At 33.1% G+C, this 11057-nt stretch overlaps 1 long non-coding RNA gene across 1 annotated transcript; it reads left to right on the forward strand.

Annotated features, from left to right (window-relative positions):
• The first annotated feature begins 7941 nt into the window (after window positions 1-7941).
• LOC308640049 lies at window positions 7942-11055 on the forward strand. The gene is made up of 3 exons (XR_014020160.1): window positions 7942-8012; window positions 10048-10144; window positions 11038-11055. It is a non-coding gene; the product is annotated as an uncharacterized lncRNA (long non-coding RNA).
• The last annotated feature ends 2 nt before the right edge of the window (window positions 11056-11057 follow it).

The raw sequence follows: 11057 nt of genomic DNA on the forward strand, positions 1-11057 counted from the left end.
GGTCTTAAAAATGTGAAGTCTTATTTATATAAATAAATGTTAAATGGGAATAGCAGCTACTGGTATTTTTGCATTTGAAGTCTATCTATAACATTATTTATATACACATGAAGTATGTAGTTGATATGATAGAGAAGCTCCTGTTTTACAAAATATAAAATCTTTTTCTATGTATGCAGAACACTTGTAGTTGCTCAAGAATGCATGCAGTTAGTGTGATATGAATGTTCTCCTATTATAAGGCATATATACAGCCCTTTCATAATGTTTACTTTGAAAACATTCCATTCTATGACCCTGCATCAATTCCACCCTGTGCAGACATTCATGGGTCTGAGACACACCTAAGTACCTACAGCATCACAGAACCAACCCCTAGCCAGGTCTCACTTCTTACCAGGGAGTCAAGCTTTCAGTTCCAGCTCATACTCTCCCCTTTCAACTTTATTCAAGGTGTTTGAAATTTCTGAAGCATTAAAATGGAGTCCCAGATGCAGAAGGATGATTTTTTTTTTCAAAAACAGATCTCTCCCTTTTTGATAGTATTTTTTTTTTCACTCCTGCTGATTTGAACTGGCATCAGAATCAGTAGCAGATTCTTAGTTTATATAGAGCTTTAAAAAAAGAAATCTGAGGGCATGAAATAAAGGGAAAATTACTGGAGAAAAGTCACAAACATCTTGTGCCTCAATAGAACTTCTCTGTTAATTTTTTATGCTCACCCATGCAGAACATTGTAACATACTGGTTTGGTGTAAATTTCCATGTTCTTGTTCAGTAAAACAAGAAAAGAAGCTCTTAAAAATAAAATTAATCTGAAGAACTGTACCCTAAGATGAAAAATTGAATGACATTTTGGAATGATTAAATTAGATCATTTAAAAAAATAATTCTGTATTGTAGCATATTATTTTATACACACCCACCAATCACACCCTAATCAGATCACAGGAATGGGCAAAGAATGAAAAGCATTTGAAAGGAAATATAAGAGACTTAGAATAAATTAACATTTATTGGACATAAACATGTAATAAGAATTTATCTGTAATAGAAGTTTTACTTACATTAACTATTGTAGTCATAATTAACTGTCTCATACTAGGTACTATAATATTCAGTGATATGGGTAATATAAATAATATTAACTATCACCTATGAAAGAGTTTTTATATGACAAGCAATAGATTTAGATTTTTTATATCCTTTTATAATTTCATCTAAACAGAGAACTGATGAGTGGTCTCTATTAGAACACTCACTTTCCAATACTCTTAGCTAAGAAGTGGCAGAGTAACAGAGACAACACTTCAAACCAACTTCATTAAGTGACTTCATGCTGGGTACATTGCAAAATGCTCAGAAGAGGTTTCAGTGTGCAGTAAATATTAGTTAAAAGCAATGTTTGCTTGGAGAGAAGAGGAATCAACCTGGCTAAGCTAATAGCAAACATAGCAAACTAGATAAACAGAATAAACTGGTGTGCCAAGAAAATAAGTTTAGCACATCCAAGTACTTGGAGGATGATAGGGTTGACAGAACAAATCAAGAGAGAAAGAATATCAGTTTAAGAAATAGTTGTCCTTTATGTTGGAAAATTCACATAGAACCCTACCTCACACCCAACACAAACCACATTGAGAACAGTGCCTTAGGCTCTCTCTCAAGTCCAAGTCTTAATCTTCTGTTCCCTTTATGTATTTTTGGTGTATACTAATTGTACATGTTAGTGGGATGTTTTTATATTTTTGTACATGTGCACAATATGGTTTCATCACACCTATAATTCTTTTCATTTTGATATATGACATTTTCAAGGTCATAATATCAAAATCAGATATAGTAAAATATGGGATGTGTGTGTGTTTTTGTGTGTGTTTTTATATATATGTATATATGTATATGTATATATATATATGTATATGTACATATATGTATATATATATATATATATATATATATATATAAGAGAGAGAGAGAGAGAGAGAAAATTTTTTATTCAACAATAATGAAGAATGAAATTATGCCTTTTGCAAGGAAATGGATGAAACTTGACAACATTATCTCAAGCAAAATAAGCCAAACTCTGAAGGTCAAGGGTCAAATGTTATCCCTCTATGTGTAAGCTAGAAAGAAAAAAATTAAAAGAAAGGTGGATGGAGTGGTCTCATGAAAACTGAAAATAAAAGGGAGATCAATGGAAGAAAGGGACCAAAGAGAGTTGGGGGAAGGGAAAGGGGACATACTGGGGAATTATATTGGCCAAATTATATTGTTATATAGTGTGCACATATAAAAATGTAACAACAAATCTCACCATTAAGTAGATATATAATGCACCAATTAAAAAAAAAAGTGGGGAAAAAAGATGCAGTCAAGATAAATGACAATCACAGGAAGGCCAAAACTTAGGGGTCATAAGGAGACACAGAGAAGGATCTCTGCTGAACCTCTACTGTGCAGAGTAGAGGATACATCCAAAGAGATCTGCCAAGCCTCCTTGGCATTTATGAATCACTTCTCAATGTGTTGTTCTGTAGCTGTGGCAATAAGTGTGGCTTGCAAATGAGGCAATGTGGTCGAGTGGCTTAAAAATACCAAGTCGAAGACTGAACAATGTCTCCTTACCCTATGTTTCCTCACTTCTCTGTCTCATCAGTGCTCAATGATACAGCCAGAATGTGCACGTGAAAGAGTTTCAGGGTGTTCTCTAGCCCTGGCTTTCCTGTGGCTTGGTCAGCCCTTGAGTGTGGCAGGCTCTTCTTCATTTATTTTCACAGAAAAATCAAACACAGTGAATGTAACTTTCTACAGAACTTGTTCACAATTTACAGGCACTGTGGAGTGCATTAAATATTGACATTTTCTAACTAAATGCTCTCAGTTTGAGGTTTGGGGTTGAGAGAACAGGAAGTTGTTCTGACCAAGGAAGTAGAAACTGTGAATGGATGGGGTCTTAGTATTTTGAAAAAAGTAGAATTGTCTGGTGATTGGTCTTTGGCTAACACCATGCACCCCATTTTCCAGGAACAGGCCTTATGATGATGACCCTGGTAGGTGATCACTGTGTGTGTGTGAGTATTGCATATCGTGACATCAACTCTGCTGCTGGTGACATCAGCATTCTGCCCATGGGCCATTATCAATGTGTGCCTCTTTGGTATCTCTGTTTGGAGATGAGGAAGTTCCTGCAGCACTGTTTGCTAGTCAAGACATGATGTTGTTGGTCCTGGTGCATCAGTAGCTGATCAGAGCAGACTGTGTACTTGCATCTGTATTGGAGAACCAGCCTTTGTACATGGACTTGAGGATATTTGAGGAAGAAAGCTGTGACATACAGCAGAATTGGAGCAAAAACAAAGATGGCAAAATGGTTATTGATATTGTACTTGGGATGGACATGTCAAAACCCAGCAATCTACCAATAGATGTGAAAACCATGACTGAAGTGAAAAAAGTGAGGAGTTCTGGGATTCTTCTGAGAGAGTGCCAGTAGCCCTCCACTCACTCACTGCACTCTGTACTGCCTTCTATCTCCATAGCCTCAGTTGATACATGGGCAATGTTTCTTTCCTCTGGCACTTAAATCATCTCATGTTTTTTTAGGGCATAAATATTGTTTTTAATTAATTCCTCATTGAGAGAGAATTCTCAGAAACTTCAGGGCATTTTTATATATTCCAAAGTTCATTTCATCCTGTAGCTACTGGTTGACCCTCTTACATCTTTGTAACCAGTCAGGTGGCTCATCACTGTTTGATCTTCTTTCTATTTTTATGTGATCCCTGTTTGTTCTTCATTTTTCCCTCTAGCTTTTTCATAAAGTATAAAACATTCAACACTTTGCATTCTGTGTCTGATTATGTCACTGATCATGTCATTCCTTGTTCCATTCATAACTTTGCTGGACATAGCAGTCTTGGTTGGTAAGTATATATTTTCAAAGCTTGGAATACTTTATTCCAAACCCCCTTGATTTTAGAGTCTGAGGTGAGAAGTTTGAAGTGAAGCTTATAAAAGTAAATATAAGTAAATTTATATAAACAAATATAATTTTATATAAATGTGACCAAATGTTTTTCTTGTGTATCTTTTACTATTTTTATTTATTTCCATTGTTAGTTCCTTTGATTATAATATGTCTTGCAGAGTTGCTTTTTATCTTAATACCATTTCTTTGGGATTCTGTGTGTATAGTGTATGTATATGTCTATCTTATTTTTAATGTTTGAAATTTTTTAGTGTTATTTTATCAAAAAGGTTAACGCCATTAGCCTGAATCTCTATGTTCTTCTCCACCATTTGCCAACATTTTCCATTTGACCTTGAGCCCAAAGCAGTGGTGTTTGCCAACCATGTACTTAAAGTTTTGAAATGTAAGCGAAAATAAACTTTCCTTCTTAAAATTGTTTTATGGTATATTAGTCATATTAATAGATAATTATTAACAGGGAAGGAGATACTTTTTAATCAAAATTTTGAGCTTTTGTTTTGTTTCAGTTTATTCTTTTCCAGGCTATAAGGCTATTTTGAAGTGGAACTTAATGTATCTCAATTTTATATATTAAGATTTACATTTTCATTTATACCAGTTTTGCTTCAATGTTGAGATTCTCTTCAAAGTCAAATTGGAAAAAAAAATTGATTGACACTATAAACTTGATCCATTAGATCCTCCAGGAAATATTCTTATTTAATATGCATAAGCTTATCTCAAATGATTTGGAGAGTTCTTCAGGCTGGGATACTTGATTTGAAGAGAAGAAAAATTTAAATTAAAAGCTTCAAGTTATAAATGCATTTTGTAACCAACTCATATCCTTCTCAGCTATATTGGTATTTATATATTGTGACTTGTTAACCACCTGTGGGAAATTTCACTGAGCTGTTCCAATTATTATCTTGCAACTGTTGTTTTAATATTAAGTAACATTTTTCTCAAGACAAATCATAAGTATGTTTTCCACTGATATTTTGAGAGCCATAGTCATTACACAATTTTTAAATAACACATATTTTTACCTCTAAATCTATTTTCTGACAGGGTACAGTAATTTAATGTTTTGTGGATTAGTATGGAAACTTAAATAACTATACACAATAGAAAATATAAATATTTGACCATGTATGTGAATCAAAAACATCAAGGCATGTTTCTATTATAGATGTAATAAAAAGGATTTTGAATCACTCCTTCTTCATTATTATTTAAAGGGCATCTTAACATTAGTATGTTACATAGATGATACGAGTGTACAAACCAGGGCTTGTCATTATATCTTTTCCTTTTCCTATCTGTCATACAACTCTTCAGAGTTCTTCTCCTTAAAGTTGCAGTTCATTGTCTCTTTTATTCATTTGGTGTTAAATGTGTTTCACCCACTCCACACAAAAACTCATGTCTCATTCAGCCTTGTTCTTGAATATCTTTGTGCAGTGCATATAATTTTCCTTTCCATCTGAAGGGCTTTTTTTTTACTCAATTAATTTTTAGAGTCTGTAATTCTTCCTATTCAGTGAGGGGCTTAATGTTAATTTACATATTATCTTTAATTAGAACAGCATAATTATACCTTGGCACTTAAAATTGACATTTTGAGCTTCATTTTTTACATGCTACATTCTATATTCATTCCATAGATATCTTTCAATGTCTTCCAAGATGTAATTTTAACATTTATTTTGGAGAACTACTAGCACCTACCTCCTGATGTGGGAGGAACTGAGTGTATACGAAGAGCACTGGCCTGGAAACCTCTTACTTGCCTGGCTCAGAGTGGGTGTTGAGTAGATGTTAGTTTTGCCTTTATTGGTGATATCTTTTTATAATTTAATCACATATTTAGAACATACATGTTTTTAACTTGACTTTGGTAAGAAGCTGTAAAAAATTATCAATATTGTCTTCTACAACAGATAGCAGCTAATGAGCCTCCACCAGAAGGATGTGATTCATTTTTTTCAGTTCATGGAAAGAAGACCTGTGATTTTCATACTTTGGAGACTCTTCTACTTACAGCATCTGAGAGGTAGATTTTGTGTTTTTTAATTTAAGTGTCATGCATTTTTTTGTGTGTTTTTTTCCCTGTACTAAGTCTTCCTTCTGATTTTTCTTTTCTATTTTATAGTCTATAGGTGTAATAGTTTATAGTGTGGATTCTGAAACCAGAGTTACTGGATGTGAATCTTGTTTCCATCACTTAAAATAATTTTGCAAAATGAAGCAAAGTACTATCTTTCCTATTCTCTCTTCAAAATGGAGCTAATAACAGTATAAATATTCCTGTTGATTTAGTACTACTGTCTGAGCTATATTAACTTATTGTCATTAGCTTAGCAGGAAAACTGTGTGTATAAAATCTAGTGCCTAAAGTAATAGTATTAATGATAATGATCTCTCATGATATTATAAGCTTAAGACAAAGTAAAAGATAATTGCAACCTGATTTTAAAATGAAATTGGTCTGGAGGTATAGCACAGCTCAGTGGTAGAGCTCTTGTTTATTATGCACAAGGCTATAGGTTTGATCCCTGGTACTGTAAAAAAAAAATCAAAACCAACCTCCACCCCACCAAATTTGGCTTCTTTGCCTAAAGAGGTTTAGGTTTCTGTAATAAACAGCAATAATGAATACCTACTTTGCTGTCTGGCGGTAGCAGCAAACCCTCAGTACCTCCTCTAATGCTGCTGTAAATATAATATAGTGGAGGTCTGCTCTATCAGGAATGCTAATGACATTTTTGGTGGTGTGACTCTCCTTATGGACATTGTGTGCCCAGCTGTGTCTGCCCACCAAATGACATTAGTGCTCTTAGTGAGGTGACAACCACTGTATTAAAATGTATGTTCTAGGTAGCTCAGGGTCAAGTCAAGAACATTCAAGAATGGCTGCATAGTAAAATGGTGCTCTCTTGAGCAAACAAAATTAATAACTTAAAATTCTTTAAAAAACTTTAATCTGTTATAAGCATAATGCAGACCTTTATAAAGAGAGCAATTGTGTCTCCTCTTCTGAGAGGCTATAAGTATTTTTCATAATTTGGCATTTATCCTATTAGATTTTTTTCATGGTAAGAGGCATCTTTCCATTTGGTACATTTAGGTGTACCTCAGTGTTTTAAACACAGGCATAAAACTTTTATAAAAATGTCTTACTGATGGTTTTTCCATTTTTTGTTTTTATTTCTTTTTGCTCTTCTAAAAAGGCTACAATGAACAACTTCATTCATATGTCTTTTCATTCTGTTGAATGCATCATAGTAGGGATTAGTAGGTAGTACATTAAGATCTATTAGTATCATGATCACCCTTAGGGATTTTTTTTTTTTTTAGAAATTTTAAAACATGTGAGGAAACAGAAATGTTAGATCCATTAGTGGAAAGACTGTAATAGTTGCAATGGTACAGGAGAGACTTGCTATAATTGGCATCAACTTTGAAGCTTTTTGCAGTATTTGTACTTAGGTTTTTAGACAAAAGAATGATCATTTTTATATGGTAAAAAATATCCTGCAGAGTTAGTACTGAGAGATTTGGATATGTATTATTTTTCTTGCCTTTACCCCTTCTCTAGGAATTGGTACAATTATTAATCTGTGTTTGTATTTATAGTTAGTATTTATATAATGTATTTTTATTTTTTGTAATCATGAACAAGTCAGGCTTGCACCTTACAATATTCTTACCAAGTGAAGACTAAGACTGTGATACCATTTATATAAAGATTCTTATAATCTTTACTTAAGTCATTTAGCTATACTTTACATTTTGTACCTTTTTTAATGTTTAAAATCTTTTTTAACTTGATAATTTTGAGCTTTTAATATTTATTTCCAGACCCAAACCTTTGTTGTTCAAAGGAGATCACAGATATCCCTCATCCAATCCTGAAAGCCCAGTGGTGATTTTCTACTCTGAAATTGGCTATGAGAACTTTTCTAATTTCCACCAACAACTTATATCAAAAAGCAATTTAGGCAAAATCAATTATGTATTCAGACATTATTTATCTGTAAGTATTGAATTATTTTTTAATTTTTGTATATTAATTTGCCTTCCATGACCTTAGAACATAAGCTCATAATTTCCCTTTTTATGAAATAACTTAGGAGCTGGGGTTGTGGCTCACAGGTAGAGTGCTTGCTTGCTTAACACATGTGAGACACTGGGTTCAATCCTCAGCACCACATAAAAATAAATAAACAAAATAAAGGTTTTGTGTTCATCTGCAACTAAAAAAATATTTTAAAAATAATTTAGTTATTTGAACTTCTTTTTGAAAAATCAAATAATTTTTATCAGATCTATTATTTGTGCATAGACATTGCCTGGCTTACCTTTTTGAAGAAATATAAAACAATTTTACTAAAAAAGTGGCTTAATAAAGTGTGCATTTTATTTCACAATTAATCATGTAAATAATCTTTGTTAAATTTAATATGGCTGTCATACTATGAAATTGATTCTTGAATTCAGTTCCTTTACATACCTTTTTTATTTTCCTTTTAGGCACCTTTTCATTTGTAGGAAAAGGAAGATTTCTAAAGAGGTGAAATCAGGCAGAATTGATTTAAAATTAAGCTTTTTGTAACATTTAGCATTTAAAATATTTTTATGTTAAGATTGTTAGCCTTCAAGGTTTGTGTATAATGATGAGTTTGGTGAACATTGGGTGCTAAATCTGTACAAGTAAAATAAAATTTTAAATGAAAATTTAAATGAGCAGAAACAAATTTTATCAAAGTCGAGTTTTAAACAACTTTTCTCCCTCTTTCTTCTTGCTAGACCCTTGTTGGTTTTGAAAGTTAAATGTCTTAAGGGGCCAGGCATGGTTCTGCAAGCCTATAATCCTAGCTTATGTGGAGGTTGGGCAGGAGGATTTCAAGTTTGAGGCTAGCTTGTGCAACTTAGTAAGACCTTGTTTCAAAATGAAATAAAAAGAGCTGGGGATGTAACTCAGGGCTTACATAGCCCTGTGCAATGTCCTATGTTCAAACCTTAGTACAAAACAAAACAAAACAAGTTTAAAAGGACCATCATTTATTAGGATGGTGGTGAGCCTGTGGCATTTTGTTAGCTCATGCCCTGCCAGAAGTATTTAAATTTAGTAAAAAAAAAAAAAAAAAAGGCCGGGTGTTGTGGTGCATGCCTGTAATCCCAGTGGCTCAGGAGGCTGAGGCAGGAGGATCTCCACTTCAAAGCCAGCCTCAGCAAAAAGCAAGGCGCTAAACTAAACTCAGTGAGATGCTGTCTCTAGATAAAATACAAAATAGGGCTAAGGATGTGGCTCAGTGGTTGCATGCCCTTGAATTCATTCCCATTACCATAAAGAAAAAAAATTCAGTAAAAAACATACATATACACATATGGTACTAACAAAGCCCTTCTGGGTTTGAGACCTCACCAGTTTTCAACCCTGCTCTGTATGTAGGTTCTAGAGCTACTTGTTTTCATTCTCCATTTTCTCACATGGTTTAGAATCTTTGCCCTTTCAACTGTCCATTCATCTGATTTTTGCTTCTACATTGGAATTTTAATTCTCACAGTCCTGGAGATGCAATATGTAAAGGAGGCTAGGATTTTCTGGAGAAACATAAAGTTGTAATTGATTTTTTTTCCAAAAATAGAATCAATATTTTAATGGTAGATAAGTGCTTTTATTAATGTTGGTATGTTGCAAACTCTCTTGAACACACAGTTAATATCCTTAAAAAAATAAGCTAAAGATATTTTAAGTACATGATCTTAAGTGATATCTAATAGATGCAATGTTAATGATGTACAGTCAAGTGTGCTGTGACACATAACAAACTTTTTTTGGGGGGGGGATGTACTGGGGGTTGAACTCTACCACTCTACCACTGAGCTATATCACCAGCCTTTTAAATTTTTATTTGAGAAGGGTCTTGCTAAGTTGCTGAGGCTGCTCTCCAATTTACTATCTTCCTGCTTTAGCTTCCCGAGTTGCTAGAATTACAGGCGTGTGCCACTGCACCTGGCTTATAACAAGCTAGGTAGTAATGATGGAATACTTGCTTTATCTGCAGAATCCCAGAAGGGAGCCAGTTCATCTCTCTGGTTATGGTGTGGAATTGGCCATTAAGAGCACTGAGTACAAGGCCAAGGATGATACTCAGGTGAAAGGTGAATTTGTAAAATTAAGACCAATGTGTTTTCTTTAAATATGAACTAAAAGGGAATTTGTTTCCATATGAAAAAGAACAGATTTAGGAGTCATTACTGCTGTTTTCTTTGTCCAATAATTCTTTGGAGGTTGACCTTAAAACAACTTCTCTAGGTCCTAATTTTCTCTCACTGTAAATGCAGGTGATGACAATATTCTTCTTTAAGTATTTTGGATGAATAAATAAGTAAAGAATTTAGCATAGTTTTTTTGCACAGAAAGTTTAATAAGTATTAGTAGTAGCTGTTTTTTTGATGTTATGATTTGCAAATAACCGTTAATTTGTGATTACAATGTGAAATTTTAAATATACTTTAATGAACAGTTTTATGTTCTTTATTATTTTCTCAACTTAAATGGTTTACTCTGAATTTTTCTTGTTCTAATTTTGTGGGATTTTGAAATCATTATTTCAACCACAAGTTTTACATGCTGTCTTTTTTTCTTTTTAAGCATAAAAGTTACCAGTTTGGGTAGTGAAGCAAGTAGAAAATAGCCTTGTACTCATTTTGGTTTTTCAATAATTATATTTAGGATTAAGTTGCCTAATTGCAGGTTCTTCAGAATTTTTATTTTGAAGAACCCTTTGTTCATAATATTAAAAGCTGTTAATCTTGAAATTCTAGCATCTGAAATTTTTTACAGTTTATGGGAAAAATATTCTTTTTGATCACAGGAAATGTTAAACACATTTTTTAAAGACATTGCAAAATGTTAATTGGGGTATTTACATTTTAAATGGTTTTATTTCAGGTGTTTCTGACTTTTATTTTTACATTACTCAAATTTTATCAAATTATAACATTTGTATTTCTAATCTGAACCATTAGACATATATTTACTGTTTTCATAGGAACTGAGGTAAACACTACG

Source organism: Spermophilus citellus, assembly GCF_964194105.1.
Source record: "Spermophilus citellus genome assembly, contig: SCAFFOLD_264, whole genome shotgun sequence".
Taxonomy (NCBI): domain Eukaryota; kingdom Metazoa; phylum Chordata; class Mammalia; order Rodentia; family Sciuridae; genus Spermophilus; species Spermophilus citellus.